General features: G+C 40.7%; 1 protein-coding gene across 8 annotated transcripts in view; it reads left to right on the forward strand.

The window, feature by feature from the left end:
* AFF3 (AF4/FMR2 family member 3) overlaps window positions 1-17,551 on the forward strand; it is a 516,827-nt gene that overhangs the window by 270,138 nt on the left and 229,138 nt on the right. The window lies entirely within an intron of this gene.

Below are 17,551 nucleotides of genomic sequence, written 5' to 3' on the forward strand. Positions count from 1 at the left end.
ACCCTTGATATTACACAAAAAGGGCACAGATGGAAATTAGTGAATGCTTTTCAAGCTGGGTCTTTTGAGAACCAGTATTGCAGGTCAAGGTTTAAAAAGTTTCCAGAGTACTTTCAAATGGATTACCATGGAAAACCTTTGCAGGGTCACTGTAGGTCCCTTGTCCTACAGCGACAACAAAGGTCACAGCTCGGGCAGTATGTCCCCTAAATGTTCAGTGGGGACTTTGTACTGTCTTTTAAAATTCTAATACTGACCTTTCCTTTTTGGGTTCTGTTCCTTCCTCTTTCTCATGCTGGCAGAATTAGTGCCTTAAAAAAAAAAAATAACATCATAAACCTGGAATCCTGTTTCTTTATTTTATAATGTTTGCTAGCATTTTCAGATGTTTGGGCTACAGCGCTTTTGGTAACATCTATGTTAAGCCTTTCAAGTGCACTCTGTTTACAAGTCTTAAGATATGAGGACCCTAAATCCAAAAGAAGACTGTCTTCATGCCCAAAGGGAAATGGAAAATCAAAACATGGGCCAGAATAATTTAAAGAAGAAAAAGAGAAAAGAACCCTTTCCTTCCAGGTTTCTGATGCCATAATTTTTGGTGTGTGCATGTTTACTTATTTGGACCAAAGTCACCCAGATAATAAAGCCCTCATGGCCTTGAATGTCACACAGGCTAGCGGTATTCATCTCAGTACTTCTCCATCACACTGGAGAAAATATATTGTATTCCCAATGTACAGAAAACAGAATTCTAAAATATCTTTTATATATATTTGGATTTTACTACGTTCAAATCATTGTTTATATTTTACTATACTTGGCTAATCTAGTAACAGAATGCAAATACCTTTTTGCTATGGGATTACTTAACCCCACTTCTTTGCTTCTTTTTTCCTGTCATTAATTCATTCATTCATTTGTCCATTCATTCATCAAACAAGTGTGTTCAGTACCTTCTACCATATGCTAGCAGAGACTGCTGGGCCTCAAAGCAGGAGCCAGTGAACTTTTTCCATAGAGAGCTGGGTAGTAAATATTTTAGGCTTTGCGGGCCCTACAGTCTCCATGGCAGCTACTTGGTTGTGTCCCTAGAGCACAGAAGCAGCCGTAGAGCCATAGTGACTGCATGGATTTAGTTATGTACCAGTAAAATATCATTTACAAAAATAGGGGACAGGTCACTTTCATCTGGAGGTCATTGTTTACTGACACCTGCTCCATGATACAGTGATGAACTAAAAAGAGAAGATTCTGTATTCTTAAGAAATTTACAAATTACTAGATGGAGGCAAGAAACAAACCAGAAGATATATAAATGTCAGGTAGGTCATAAGTGCTGAGAAGGAGGCAGGGTGAGAGGATGGGGAGCAGTGGGGCAGGTGTTATTTAAGACAGGGCAGGCAGGGATCCCTCTCTGTGAAAGTGACAGTGAAGCAGAGACATAACAAATGAGGGAATGTTGTTGCTGTTGTGGAGTGGAGTAGGCAGGCTACAGTTACAGTAAGTGCAAAGGCCCCAAGGCAGGAACTTATTTGGCTTGTTTGGTGAAACAAGGAGGCCATTGTAGCTAGAGTAAAATAAGTAGGGAGACAATAATGGAAATAAAGTCACAGAGAGAACCAGAGGCTAGATCATATAGGACATTAGAGGTTATTGTAAGGACCTTGGATTTTATCTCTATGAGATAGGCATTCATTGGAAGTTTTCATCAGAGAAGTGACAGGATCAGTTTTGTGCTTTTTAAAAAAAATTTTTTATTAACACATAATGTATTATTAGCCCTAGGTGTACAGGTCTGTGAATCACCAGGTTTACACACTTCACAGCACTCACCATAGCACATACCCTCCCCAATGTCCATAACCCAAGTACCCTCTCCCTAACCCCCTTCCCCCAGCAACCTTCAGTTTGTTTTGTGAGATTAAGAGTCTCTTATGGTTTGTCTCCCTCCTGATCCCATCTTGTTTCCTTTTTTCCTTCCCTAACTCCCACACCCCCCACATTGCCTCTCAAATTCCTCATATCAGAGAGATCATATAATTGTCTTTCTCTGATTGACTTATTTTGCTCATCATAATACCCTCTCATTCCATCCATGTGGTCGCAAATGGCAAGATTTCATTTCTTTTGATGGCTGCACACACACACACACACACACACACACACACACACACATCACATCTTCTTTATCCATTGAGTTTTGTGCTTTTAAAGATCACTCTGATCTGTTTCTCTAGTGTAATTTTACTCTGTTCACTTAAAACATCCCTCTGGCTGATGTATGGAGAAGAGACTTGTCAGGAGACAAGGATAGAAGCAAAAAAAAAAAAAAAGAAGAAGGGGGGGCGGGGTGGGAAGAGGAGGAGGAAAGAAAACCTTAATAAAAGTGAAATAGGAAATAAAACTGGCATGTACTGGGATGGTAGCAGTGGATGGTACAGTTGGCTGGATTCTGGGTACAAGCTGAAGGTTGAGCTGACAGGATGTGCTAATAGACTGCATGTTCAGTTTAAGAGAAGAAGAATCAAAGTGACTCCAAGGTTTTGATATGAACAGCTGGAAGAATGAAGTTGCCATTTACTCAGATTGAGAAAGCTATGGGAAAAGAAAACCTGTGGTGGAAATCAACAGCTCAGTTTTAAATGTATTAAACTGGGGTGCTATTCTGATATCCAGGTGGCGGTCATTGGGAAGCAGTTCAAGATACAAGTTTGGAATTCAGGAGAAAGATATATGCTAGCAGGATAAATGTGGCCAGGAGGAGATCAGCTAGGACAGAAGTATACTTGGAAAAGAGGCATGGCTGTTGGGCTGAATCCTGGTTCATACAATTCCTCTTGCAAAGGAAACTGGGAAGGAATGGCTGCTGAGGAAGAAGGAGAACTGAAGGAAGGTGATTCAATGACCAAATGCAGAGAGATTTATGAAGGAGAGAATTCTCAACTGAAACAGAGTGCTGAGAGGTCCAGTGAGATGGAGACTGAGAATTGGCATTGAGAATGCCAGAGCAGTGCTACCTCATTTGGCTGGAATTGGCAGATTGAGGAGAGAAGTAGAGACAGAGAGTATCAATAGCTCTTCCATGGAGTTTATGTAAAAAGGAGCAGAAAAATGGAACAGTGGGTAGTGTGCTGAGATCAAGGAAGAGTGTTTAGAAATGGGACATACATTTTGCTGTTTCTATAGTGATAGGAATGACCCATAGAAAAGGATTATGAACAGATAACCATTAAATGTTTCAGTGGTGCTTTAGATGTTGGGATTCTAGTTTTGAATGGGATGTTCCTTACCTTTTCATGTAATGATACTGTGGCTATCCTTTCAGTATAATTAAAGGAGACTGTCTATGTATGTGTCTGGAAATGTATGTGACTATATGTGACTGGAAATGAAAAGACCTAGAGCCTGGATTTGTCAGTGTTATCCTTGGGAAAAGTTCTGAGCTTCAATTTCTTTACTTGTAAAATGAAGTTTAATAATAATAACAATGACTATGCTGTCACTTTCCCAGGGTTTTTTTTTGTTTGTGCAAATTCCATGAAAACTGTGAATCACCACAATGGTATGTGATGCTAAATGCATATTGATTATCTTCCTGCTGTTTTAAGAATTATTTTTTAGGGATTTATTCTAAGCAATTTGAAGTTAGTTCAACTTATGAAAATCAAATAATATATAATAACTATAGAACAAATGATTAAAACCACATGATTATAAATAAATACAGAAATCCAGCACCTTTCATGATAAAAATTTTCAACAAACTAGAAATAGAGGCAAACTTCTTCAGCCTATAAAAGGATGTCTGTGGAAAACCCACAGATAATATCACATGTAATGGTAAAAAAACTGAAAGCTTTGCCCCATCCAAGAACAGGAACAAGTCAAAGATGTCTGCTTTGATGGCTCCTATTCAACATGAAGTACTCTGTAGGACAGTTAGGAAAGAAAAAAGAAGCACCCCGATTGGAGGAGGAGAAGAAAAACTGTTCACTGATAGCATCATTTTCAATATATAAAGCCCTAAAGAACCCCACCTCTAACTCATACACAAAACTATTATAACTAACAAACAAGTCAACAAAGTTGAAGGATACAAGACTGATATACTAAAATAAGTATTTCTTTACACTAGCAATGAACAATCTGAAAGTGAAATTTTAAAAAATTTGGTGCCATTTACAGTAGCATCAAAAGAAGAAAATACGTTTTTTTTAAAAAATATTTTTATTTATTTATTTGACAGACAGTGATCCCAAGTAGGCAGAGAGATAGGTGAGGCGGGTGGGGCGCAGGCTCCCTGCTTAGCAGAGAGTCCGATGCGGGGCTCGATCCCAGGACCCTGGGATCATGACCTGAGCCAAAGTCAGAGGCTTTTACCCACTGAGCCACCCAGGTGCCCCAAAAGAATAAAATAATTAGAAATGAAATTAAATTGCAAACTACAAAACAATTCAAAGAAATTCAAGGCCTAAATAACTGTAAAGACATTTGGTGTTCATGAATTAGAGAAGAGCTAATATCATCAAGATGGCAATACTACCCAAATTAATCTACAGATTCAGTACAATCTCTATCAAAATTCTAATCACTATTATTGCAGAAAAGGACAAGCTCATCTTAAAATTCATATGGAAATGCAAGAGACCTCCAAAACCCAAGAAAAATCTTGAAAAGAACAAAATTGAAGTACTCACATCACACTTTCTGATTTCAAAACTTACTATGAAGTAACAAAGTATAGCACTGGCATAAGGATGAACATATAGATCAATAGAGTAGAATTGAGAATCCAAAATTAAGCCCATGATTTTATGGTCAAGTGATGTTTGGCAAAGATGCTAAGTCCATTCAATGAGAAAAGAGGAGTCTTGTCAGCAGTTGTTGCTGGGAAAACCAGAGATCCACACACAAAAGCATGAAGCAGACCCTTACCTCACATCATATACAAAAATTAACTCAGAATGGACTAAAGACCTAAAATTTAGAGCCAAAACTATAAGAACATTAGAAGAAATCATAGGTTTAGATGGTTTTTTGTCCTTGGATTAGGCAATTTTTTTTCGTAAATATGACATGAAAAGCACAAGCAACCAAAGGAAAAATAGCTAAGTTAGACCTCATCACAATTTAAAACCTTTGTGCTTCAAAGAAAGTATTTGCAAATCATGTATCTAATAAGGGTTTAGTATCCAGAATATGTTTTTAAAAACTCTTAAAACTCGGGGTGCCTGGGTGACTCAGTGGGTTAAAGCCTCTGCCTTCGGCTCAGGTCATGATCCCAGGGTCCTGGGATTGAGCCCCACATTGGGCTCCCTGCTCAGAGTGGAGCCTGCTCCCCCCTTAACCCCCTGCCTGCCTCTCTGCCTACTAGTGATCTCTGTCTGTCAAATAAATAAATAAAATCTTAAAAAAAAAAAAAAAAACTCTCAAAACTCAACAATGAAAAGAAAACTCAAACCAAGAAAGGGGCAAAGGATTTAATAGACATTTCCCTTAATTTCTCTAAAGAAGATAAACAAATGGTGAATAGATACATGAAAAGATGTTTGTCATTAGCCATTAGGAAAATAGATCAAAATTATGAGCTACCACTTTCTACTGCTAGAATGGCTAAAATGAACAAAGTATTGGCAATGATGTTTAGAAATTAGAACCCTCATATGTTGATGGTATGAATGTAAGATGGCACAGGGATTATTGAAAACAGTTGGCAGTTCTCAAAAAGTTAAACATAGAGTTAGCATATGACCCAGTGGTTCCGTTCTGAAATATATATCCAAGAGAATTAAAAACATATGTTCACACCAAAACTTGTACATGCATATTATTACCAGCATTATCTGTAATAGCCAAAAAGTTGAGACAAGCCGAATATTTATCAACTAATGAGTAGATAAACAAATTGTGCTATAATGAAGCATTATTTGGCCATAAATAGGGACAAAATCCTGACACATGCTCCTACCTGGATGAACCTAGAAAACATTATGCTAAGTGAAAGAAGCCAGACACAAAAGGCCACATATTGTATGTTTCACTTATATGAAATGCCCAGAATAGATAAATCCATCAAGACAGCAAGTAGCGGGGCGCCTGGGTGGCTCAGTGGGTTAAGCCGCTGCCTTCGGCTCAGGTCATGATCTCAGGGTCCTGGGATCGAGTCCCAAATCGGGCTCTCTGCTCAGCAGGGAGCCTGCTTCCTCCTCTCTCTCTCTCTCTCTGCCTGCCTCTCTGCCTACTTGTGATCTCTCTCTGTCAAATAAATAAAATCTTTTAAAAAAAAAAGAAAAAAAAAAGACAGCAAGTAGCTAGTGGTTGCCATGGGCAGGAGGAGAATGGAATTGGAAGGTACAAGGTTTCTTTGTGAGATGACAGAATTATTCTAGAATTAGATGTGGATGGCGGTTGCACAAAATCATGAATAACATAAACCCACTGAATTGTCCATTTTTCAATGGTTAAAATAGTGAATTTTTATCTTGATTTTTAAAAAGTTATTTCGTAGTTCCCAGTAAAAGTAACATAATAGGAATTTCAGATGCTGAGGTAACAGAAAAATGCAACAGTATTACATCCTTTATTAGGAAGTAGCCAAGTTCTCCAGGATGGGCCTCTCTTAAACACATACACACGTGGATACACGCAAACTGTAAACATCTTTTCTTTCCTATTCTTTTCTTTCTTTTAATCATGAAGGTAGACAGTTGAGACCCAAAAAAATAGTAAAAAAAGCTTTCACATAGGAAATACAGTTAAGTTCTGTGGTAAGTGCCTATTGCCCTAACCATATGTGGTCAATTACGTCTTATAGCCTCATTACCATCTTTTTCCTTTCCCCGAAACCTATTAAAATTCCAAGTTCTGGGAGTCAAGAATCAACATGTTTTTCTGTAGCAATTAGAATTGGAAATGATTTAAGATCCTTAACACCATCCCTGCTGGACATGTGAAGTTAGCCACCAGTAGAAGCCCTGAATCATGCCACCATTGCATCAGTGAGAGTCCAGGGAGAATTTTTCTCAGTGCCTCTTTTCTCATTGTTAAATTCAGGGAGATCCCTAAGGAGGGACTACATTGTTTTCAATGTCCTTTTTTTCCTGATTATTAAATGTGGCATGTTCATTTAAAGGTGATACTGAGTGTTTAAAAAAAAAAAAAAAAATTGGGGAAGGTCGTTTCCTTGTCAAGAAATCCTAAAAGCGACAATCCTTGCCTGAAATATTTGAGGAGGAACTGCTAAAATGGAGATGGCTTTCTCAGCTCTCTGTGTGTGTGTGTGTGTGTGTGTGTGTGTGTGTGGCACACACATGCACATCTAGCATACTGACAGAGATGCTCTCACAAAACACTCTTGACAGATACATAGATATATAGATAGACACACAGATACACAGACAGATGGGCAGCCATATGGATCATGCTGATACTCATATAAAAGAAAAGATGGAGGTGGCAGCCCTGTCCCCGCCCGTTATTGTTGAGAGTTGGGGAGAAGCACACTGGGGATATGTACATGAATACTTCTGTTGCTTTCTACATCTGGTGTTAATCTCCCCCGCTTGCCTCCATTTCCTTTCTTCCATCCCAGTCACTGCCTCTCTGGGACACCTACCATTTCATCCCTTTCTGGTCTCTTTGGGACATTCCTACGTTTACTAGTCCAACATCTGCGGACCTTCACTCCATGCCAGGGACTGTGTAAGATGCCCAAGAAAAGCCACAGACCTCTAGGAGGTGAGAGCCGAGGAGGAAGAGGGACAGGAGAAGGCTGGATGAAGAGGAAAGAAGGGGAAGCGTGCCCAGGCAGTGGGGAGGCGGGAAAGCCCAGCAGGGGACTGGTGGCCAGCCCAGGGGTCACTCTGGCTGTGATGCTTCGGCCACTGCTCTGTGTTTGGCCCTCTGCTCTCTGGCAAACCAACTGAAACAGGTCTTTATGACACAGTCAGACCTGCAAGGGCTGGGCCGTATAGACACGCAAGCTGCCCATTGGAACTGGCAGGGCTTAGAACTCATTTTTCCAGGTTTTGGTTCTGATTTTAAAAGACTAGCTGGGGCCTGCTCTGTTAATGCTGTGCAGGCTGAGCCTGAGTTCGTGGGGCCACATCGGTCAGGTGTCCAGCTACAGTGTGTCTTCTCTTTGCAGCCCCTAGGGCTTGGTGAAGGTGGCTTACTTGTCCATGTGCATGAAGGCCACGCCTGCAGGGAGGTTGCCTGATAGCCATCAGCTCTTCAGGCTGCAGTCTTCAGGCTGCAGAAAAGAAAGGAACAGTGTAGAAAGCCTGCCAGATGCTCGAGGTGTCAAGCTAGCAATCCGTATCTGAGGTAATATAACAGTTCTGAAGGAGGAGCCTTGTTCTGGAGTGGAGAAGCTCGCAAGGCCAGGCAGTGGGAATGTTTAACCCAGCCTGGCAAAGCAGAGGCACAGGTCCAGTGAGGACCACTCCCCCGCCACTCAGCACTCAAGCCCAGGACGCAGGGTGGTCAGTCTGCAGACACCCACAGTCAGGGGCAGACTGTACCAAACAGCTGGTCCTTGAGGTTGCACCCACCACTGTCTTGTCAGCTCGTTTAAAACCCACAGAGAAGAGACTCAGGTATCAGACATACAGCCAGGTAGGGCCAAGACAATGTTTTAGAGGAATGGAGGTTTTTCTCTGTGCAGAAAGAACAGACACTCTTGGGGCTCTTTCCTAAGACATTCCTGGGAAGGAGGCAGGTAAATGAGAGAACCTGTGTGCTGTGTAGGGACTTAGCATGGGGTCTCACATGCGTGGGCTCTCCTCACTCTCAGCTCTCCTCACATAAACGTCAGTGTGTAAACAGAGGCACCAAAGCTGCAACTTCCTTGAAAGCCTGCTTGTGGCAGAAAATCATAGGCCCCTTCCTCTAGGCCAAAGGTGACTTTATGCCCAGACACCCCCTTACCATCACACACCCCCTCACCAACAGTCTCTATCGGAAAGCACCAAGTTCCTTGCAGCAAACTGTGCTTATAAAGTTGCAGTTGTGGAAAGCAGATTTCCCCAGAACAGTCAAATTCTCCACGTTTCAGAAAGTGAGGGACAAAATGGGGCCCGTGTCCCCTCTGGAAGCATTCACTGTGGAGCCTGAGAGATCCCCCTGTACCCCTCTGCTCCGCAGCTGCAGCCAGGGCTTGGTCAGTCACAGAAGGCATCTGCTGACGGCCATGGGAGCCCTGTCAGCAGCCACCTTCCTACCTCCACCAGTGGGAGGCACAGAGACAGGGTGGCTCAGACGCGGGTGGAAGCATTGGTCCTTTGCCTCCAGGCTCCGTGACCCTGGGCAGGTTCCTTAACCTCTCAAATTCTCAGTTTCCTCATCTTTCACGTACCACTTACTCACGGCTCTGAGAACAACATGAGATAAATGTCAAGCAAGTGCTTGGCGCGGCTCCTGGTGCTCGGTGACCATTCGGTTCACGGCACCTTTGAAAATCTCTAAGGTATCTGCGTTCTGCTCAGTGGTGGCCCAAGGAGCTGAACTTTCTAATCTCACCCTTGAGCTGGGAATTTTTAGCTGTGATCACAACTGCAGTGAAAGGTGATCAGTGATCACACTAGCCATTCTCCGTATTGTGTTCACTCTTTGTACGTCAATTCAGACACAGTCTCTCTTCCTCCAAGCCTGACACTTCCTGTTTTAAACTCTTCAATAAGGGGAGAGCAAGGCTGCTCTGCTCCTTTGGGGGCTCTTTATGCTTTTTAAAATTGTTTGGTCATAGATTCTGAATGTCTCTGAAGCCCTCTGATCTAAAATGCATAAGGTTGCCGTAAATTACATGCCATTTTGTGATGCTCAGTAACTAATGTGTGTTCCCCGGGCCTCCAGATTTCAATGCGAGTCTTCTTAGGGGAAGGGCAGTGGTTTACACACGTTCTGTATGGCCATAGGCCAGGCAAAGACCATACTAAGCCTCTAAATGCAGTTGAATAAATCAGGCAGGTTGGTATCTTTCTTGTTTACTGAACTCAAGAACAGACTGACCAGGTCCACTCCTATCTGCAGTAGTAACTGGAGAACTCAGGAGAGCACAGGGGAGCCTGCCCTGACCTGGTGGTGCCTGGGGCAGGGCGGGGCTGGGCGGGGATCTAAGAGCTAGGACCAGGATCCATCTGAGCCTGGGCATTGTGCCCTCTTAAAACTGCCTTTGAAGAAACCTGCTCTAAGGTCAGAAGTTGGCCCTGCAGACTCTGTGTCCTCTAAAAGCAGTTCCTGACTCTGATGCTAAAACATCTGATATTTCCTGAGCCGATCACTTCCTCATTCCTCTCCTATTATAATTCTACTTCTCAACTGTTTTAAAAAGCTTTTTCTTCCTAAAAGGCTTCCTTCTCTCCCACTGTCCCCCATCCAAATTGTGTGGCACAGTACTGCCGGGTTGCTCTGCCCAAAACAGCACCTGGCATGTCTGACCCCAGGTCCAAACACTCGTAACGTACCACCACCCACCCACCCTCCATGGCCCAATCTGGCATTCAAAGCCCTATGGAGACCATGCTCAGTACTCTCCACCACTCTCCACTTGAGCCCTGCTGATTTCCACGCATCCCTTCCTCCCAGCTCAGGTTCCCCATCAGCCTATTCCTGGCATTACCCAGGTCTCACCTGTTCCTGGCTTGCTCACAGCTCACCTCCTTCATGGAGCCCTGAACACGCCAGCTCACAGTGAGCACTGCCAGCTTGCTGGGTTTCAAGCATCACCGCCCATCCTACATTTGGAGCTTGCCACATACGCACAGGGACGGTATTTTTTCTGTATAGGTGTGTTTGTAGATTCCCACCTCCCCAGTCATACTCTAAGTTCCCTTATAGCAGAGCCCGTGGTTGCCACTTGCCATGCCCCTTGCCATGCTCAGCCCTGTGCCCAACACCAGCCAGCTCTCCCTTGATTCCGTAGACTGTGATCATGACACTCCTGGTGCTCTGGTTTCTACCTTAGGTGGGGCTGCTATTAGATGCCTCAGCGCTGAGCCCTCTCATTTTGGCTGGAGTCTACCATGGAGCCCCAGACAAAGCTATTTGTTGTGCAGACAGGAGTAATAAAAGATGATTTTAGCAGTCGTACCAACAGCCCTTCGTCTGAGAGCCTGAAGCCCACTGCAGGAATGGTGGGATAAAGTGTGCTTCCTTGTGCCAGTTCCCTCTCCATTGCAATTAGGAAGCTGGCTTGTTTGAAATATAGTTTCGCAGGTGCAGGATTCATCCTCGACAGGTGATTATGTTTTGATTTTTATCATCACTTATAAAACAGAATGGGGAAAGAGATTTCAGACCATAAAGCATATTCCACTGCAAATGAGATATTAGTGTTAAAAATTCGCCAGTGTTGCTAAATATTTACCCAATACAGGGTTTCTACCTTCTGCCAACCTGAAGCATTCCCTTGGCAAGTGTGCTTCGTAGAACTTTGGAAGTCTTTCTGCATTACTAGTCTAACTACATAAATACAACCATCTGTCTGTACTAGGTAAACAGACTGACCTCTGTTCTTCTTTTTTTTAACCTTTGTTTTAATTTCTTGAAATTTGTCCAAAATAATCCTGATTCTGCTGTTGGTTCTTTGTGTGGAGCCAAAAAGATACAATTATAAAGAACTCCAGAAACATCTAGTACATTCCTTTTTTTTCTCCATGTAATTTGAAACCCCTCTGAGAATTGTAATTTAGAAGTTCCCCACACTACCCTTCCTCCCAAGAAGTAGCCATGCCTTTTCGTGGGTTTCCTACTGTTGTGTTGTTTTATTGTTTTATAGAATCTTGGAATTTTTAAAGCATCAAATTTATTTTAAAGTTCTTATTTGCACAGAACCAAACTACAACCATTAGTAAAATTAGGTTAGTGGGTGTCAATTTAGTTCCTACAATGTGCTTAGTAGCTAGGTTCATATGTGGAGTATTTTTAATGCTTTTAAAGGCATCAGTCACTGTCCTTCCAAAAGTCATTTTGGGAAATTAAATACTCATTCTAAAATGATGTCATCTCTCAGGCATTCCTAGAACTATTTTCTTCTTGAAAGCAAGGAGGATGAACAGAGAAAAACCAACATCCTTACTTGGTTTTTAATCCAAAACAGCTCTTGTTAGTTAGTCATGAGCTGATATGGGATGGAAGGGTAGGGATGTGGATGGGGAAGTGAAGGCAGATGGGGGAACACTAGCAAAGACCTGCAGGTGAGATGCACAGAGCCTCCTTACTGTGAGTGGCCAGGGGAACCTGGCTTGCCTCAATGAACACTCCTAGGAGAAACATGTTGGACATGTCACAGTGAGGCAGGACCCGAGTTAAGACTGAGAAGTGGGACCAAATGGGCAGTCAGGGATCCTCTCAACTGAGGAGACTCTTAGAGAGGCAGGTGGTATGATAGAGAAGGTGTTTAGGGAAGATTAATGTGGCACCAGGATTAATGACCTTTCCCCTAGCTGCAGTTGCCCTAACTTCCTTGTGTTCAACTACATTTTATGACAGATGGTTCTAGAATTACATGTCGGAGACTTGGTCATGAAATTTCCCAGGGTGGGGAAGCAATTTGAGAATTGGAGCATGATTGTTTAACTCTGGAGTAAAAATGTGCTTGGCTTAAGCCCATGCCTTGATGCTGATCAAAATAAATTGTTTTTTAAAAATTGTCACCACGTTGTCCTGAAGAGATACAAAAGAAATAAAAAGAAGAGTGAAGAGGCAAATGCCAGAGAATCTGAGAACACTAAGACCTTGGCTGTGTATTGAAAACAGGTTTCCAAAATAAATACTTTCCATTTCTATCACTCAGAAGAGTTGAATGTAGCTGGGCAATTTCTGTGTAAACTTCCAGCAAGAATCTTGTTATGTGTTTACACAGTTGCTCTTGAGGTAGAATAGGATAGACTCCATCTAACTCCTTCCTTTTGAAAACTCTTTGATTATTGCATTTCTTTTCACAGTATTCACAGATGAGAAACCAAAGGCCCAGCAAAGTCAAGCACACATCCTGGTCAAGGGCAGAGCAAGGTGTCCTGATTCCTAGCATACTTGTCTTCACCTGCCCACCTCACCTAGTTCTGGTCTCTGCTTTCTCCTTTCCTTTTCCTTTTCACTCTCTTGTCCCACTTCTTGTTTATTTTTGGTGGACCAAAGGTAGGAAAAGTTGGGACCAGGCTCAAATAAGAAACATTAAGAGAACAAATAATGCTATAGTATATAGATTACACTCACACTTTAAAAATACTGCTACTGAGAAGGAAGGGGAAAATGAAAGTGCGGGGTTGGGGGGGATCAGAAGGGGAGATGAACCATGAGAGATTATGGACTCCGGGAAACAAATGAAAGGTTTTAGAAGGGAGGGGGTGGGGGGCGGGTTGGTCCGGTGATGGTTATTATGGAGGGCACGTATGGCATGGAGCCCTGAGTGTTATACACAAACAACGAATCATGGAACACTACATCAGAAATGAATGATGTACTGTATGGTGACTAACATAACATAATAATAAAAATAAAATAAAATATCCTCCTGTTATTAAAAAAATACTGCTAATGATGGGGTACCTTGGGTGGCTCAGTTGGTTAAGCATCTACCTTTGGCTTAGGTCATGATCTTAGGGTCCTGGGATTGAGCCCAGCTTTGGGCTTCCCACTCAGTGGGAAGTCTGCTTCTCCCTCCCCCTTCACTTGTGCTCTTTATCTCTCTCAAATACATAATATCTTAAAAAAAAAAAAAAAAAAAAAGGAAAGAAGTACTTTGGATGCATCTTGTTCTACATCAAGTAACATACTCATGAAGTAATATCAAATACAGTATCTCTACTTCTGATCAAACCCCAGTTAAATGATCTTATCATTACTTTACAAACTGAAAGAAAATTGAAGCATGCAGAAGCCCTAGTTTCACATTCTAGGTGACCACAGAATGACTTGGTGGCCTTGAGCAGATAACTTATCTGGGCCAAGTGCTCTCAGCCCCTACCCCTCTGGTTCCGTGGTTCCCTATGGCTCTGTGACCAGCCTCAGTGTCTCCTCACACTGAGTCCAGGGCTTTATCTGTACCTTTTTACACACTGTTGTTCTCTTTGTTTCTGGGGGCTCTGAAGCATAAAGTTTTAAAATATAAATATGCTTTAAAAAAGGTAACATTTTAAACCTGTTTAGTTGGGATTTTGCATCTCTAGCAATTTCTCAATATATCCCGCTAGTGCCAACCTTCTTTCTTATCAAAACCACTCCTGTCATGGCCCCTGGGCTTAGATCTCCTCATTGGCTAAATTGCTCCCTTATAGGCTTCCATGATCTGGGTGCTTGTTACCTATTCCAGATTCATCTCTCTCTGTGGCAGAGCACTCCTTACCCCCCACCACCACCCTCCCTGCTTCCCCCATCAAACCAGGTTACTCACGCCCAGGACCATCTGGGCCACATTTACGTGGGTTCGGACCCTCCATCAGAAACTGCTACTCCTCTGTGTCTCCTTCCCTAAGTCAAAAACATCCTTATCTTCTCAGTACTGCTATTCTACTCTAATCCTGTGCACTCTCTAACTCCCCCTTTTATGACTTTATTAAGATGTAGTTTACATATCAAAAAAAGAACCCATTTCCAGTGTGTGATTCAGTGGTTCATAGTAAATTTAGAATTGTGTCACCATCACCATTATATAAATCATTATATACATCGTTCATCACCCTGTTGAGATCCCTCATACCCATCGTTTAGCCAACAGTCACACACGAACTTAGACACACACCTACCTGCTGACTCGCACATTTCCTCACACATAAACACTCGCTCAAACATCCATTGGTTCAGCTGGAATATTACTATCCTGTTCTATTTTGGCTTTTATTACAACAAATACTTTTGCAATCAGGTCTTAATATTTAGACAAGTTTGCTGCTATACAATAAAATTGCCACATACTTTGTAATTGTATTGAATATTTTTCAGAGATAAAATTTGTATTGTTCACATTTTGTTCTCAAGAGTTGTTTTTCCTTCCAAGTTTTCTCATGCATTTTTACTTTAGGAATTCTTTCCATACAGATATGATTGGAAAATGTATTTATGTGATAACCTGATGGATGAGACAGAGCTAATTTCCAAAATACTCAAAGGGATTTTTAAACAACAATAGGAAAAATATATACTTTGATGTCAAAATGGGCAAGGATACAGAAAGTATTTCAGGAATAGGAGAAGAAGACACCTAATAAATATGCTACACTAATAATTAGAGATGCAATTAAAGCAACTGTTCAAGGGATTCTTTTCCTATAAAATTGGCAGTGAGGTAAAAAATGGTTGTTTGTTGAGGTGTAATTGACAAAATTGTCATGTATTTTAAGAGACCAGCATGATGATGATGAGATATACATATACATTATGAAAAGATTTCCACCATGAAGTTAACACTTCCATCATCTCACATACTTACATTTTTAAAGTTCTATTCTCAGTAAATTTCAGTTATATGATACCGTATTTACAGTACATTATTAGCAACTGTGCATTTGGATCTCAGACATAATTTATCTTATAAATAGTGAGCATTGGTACCTTTTACCAGCCTCTCCCTATTTTCCCCAAACCCCAGACAACCACCATTCCACTCTCTGTTTCTATGAATTCAACTTTTGTTTTGTTTTAGATTCCACCTATAGTAATGCTATATAGTATTTTTCTTTCTCTGTTTGGCTTATTTTATTTAGCATAATTTCCTCAAGGTCAATCCATGTTGTCACAAAAGGAAAGATTTTCTTCTTTTTAAGGCTGAGTAATAAATAGTCCATGGTATATACAAACCACACTTTCTTTTTCCATTCATCCTTCAATGGACACTTAGGTTGTTTCCTTTCTTTGGCTTTTATGAATAATGCTGCAATGAACATGGGAATAAAATTATTTCTTTGAGATAATGATTTTGTCTCCTTTAGATATATACCTAGATGTGGGATTATTGAATCATGTAGTAGTTATAATTTAATTTCTTGGGGAATCTTCATACTGTTTTCCTTAGTAGCTGTACCAGTTTACATTCCTACCATCAGTATACAAGGGTTTCTTTTTTCTACATCCTTGACAGTATTTGTAATCTCTTGTCTTTTTTATAATAGATACCTTCACAGATGTGAGGTGATAGTTCATTGTGGTTTTGATTTCTCGTTTTTTCCAGTTTTTTTTTCCTGACCATTAGTAATGCTGTGCTCCTTTCCATGTACCTGTTGTCCATCTGTATGTCTTTTTTATGAAATGTCTGTTCAGATCTTTGGATTAATTGGTTTTTTGCTTTTGGGTTGTATGAGTTCCTTGCATATTTTGGATTTTAATCAGATATGTGGTTTGGAAGTCTCCTGTGCCAGAAGTTGTCTTTTCATTTTGTTGATGTTTCCTTTGCTGTGTAGAAGCTTTCAGTCTGATAGAGTCTCACTTGTTTATTTTTGCTTTTATTGCCCTTGCTTTTTGTGTCAAAACTGAGATAACACTGCCAAGACCAATGTTAAGGAGCTTATTCCCTGTGTTTTATACTAGGAGTTTTATCGTATCAGGTCTTACATCCTCTTTTCCATTTTACATTTTTATTATATTGTGCACTTATTAACAAATTATTATAGTTATTTTTAATACTTTTGTCTTTTAACCTTTATACTAGAGTTATGAGGAATTTATGCACCACCACTATAATATTAGAGTTTTCTGAATTTAACTGCATATTTACCTTAACCAGTGAGTTTTATTCTTTCATATATTTGTATGTTATTAATTAGCATCTCTTTAGCTTGAAGAACTCCCTTAAACATTTCTTGAAAGACTGGTCTAGTGATGATAGAAGGGCTTTTTCAGTTAGAGTATTCTCAGGTGGCAGGTTGTCTCTTCTCTGTCAGCACTTTGACTATGTCATCCCACTCACCTCTGACTTGCAAAATTTCTGCTGAAAAAATCTGTTGAAGTATTATGGTGTTTCTCTTGTATGTAACAAGTTTTCTTGCTGCTTTTAAGGTTCTCTCTTAATCTTTAGCTTTTGACAATCTAATTATAATGTGCATCAGCATGACTTTCTTTGGATTTCTCTTCTTTGGTACTTTCTGGCATTCCTGGATCTGGGTATGTGTTTCCTTTTTTGGTTTAGGGAGATTTACAGTGATTATTTATTTGAGTAAGTTTTCTGCCCATTTCTCATTTTTTCTCCTTCTAGGACCCCCATAATGTATATATGTACATGTAACAGTGTCCAAGAAGTCCCTTAAGCTATCTTATTCTTTTTTATTTCTTGTACTTTTTATTAGATGAATTCCAGTGCCCTGTCATCTAGTTCACTGATTTTTTTTTCTCTTGATTTAGTGTGCTGTTGAATCCTTCTATTAGATTTTTTTTTCCCAATTCAGTTATTACATTCCTCAACTCTGTGATTTTTTTTTCATACTTTTAAATATTTTCTGTCTCTTTGTTGAGATTATTTGTTCATAAATTAATTCCTGACCTCAACGAGCATGGTTATGAACATTATTCTGAACCTTCTATTGGGTAAATCACTTCTCCGCACTTCATTAAGATTAGTTTC

Source organism: Mustela erminea, chromosome 7 (assembly GCF_009829155.1).
Source record: "Mustela erminea isolate mMusErm1 chromosome 7, mMusErm1.Pri, whole genome shotgun sequence".
NCBI classification, from domain to species: domain Eukaryota; kingdom Metazoa; phylum Chordata; class Mammalia; order Carnivora; family Mustelidae; genus Mustela; species Mustela erminea.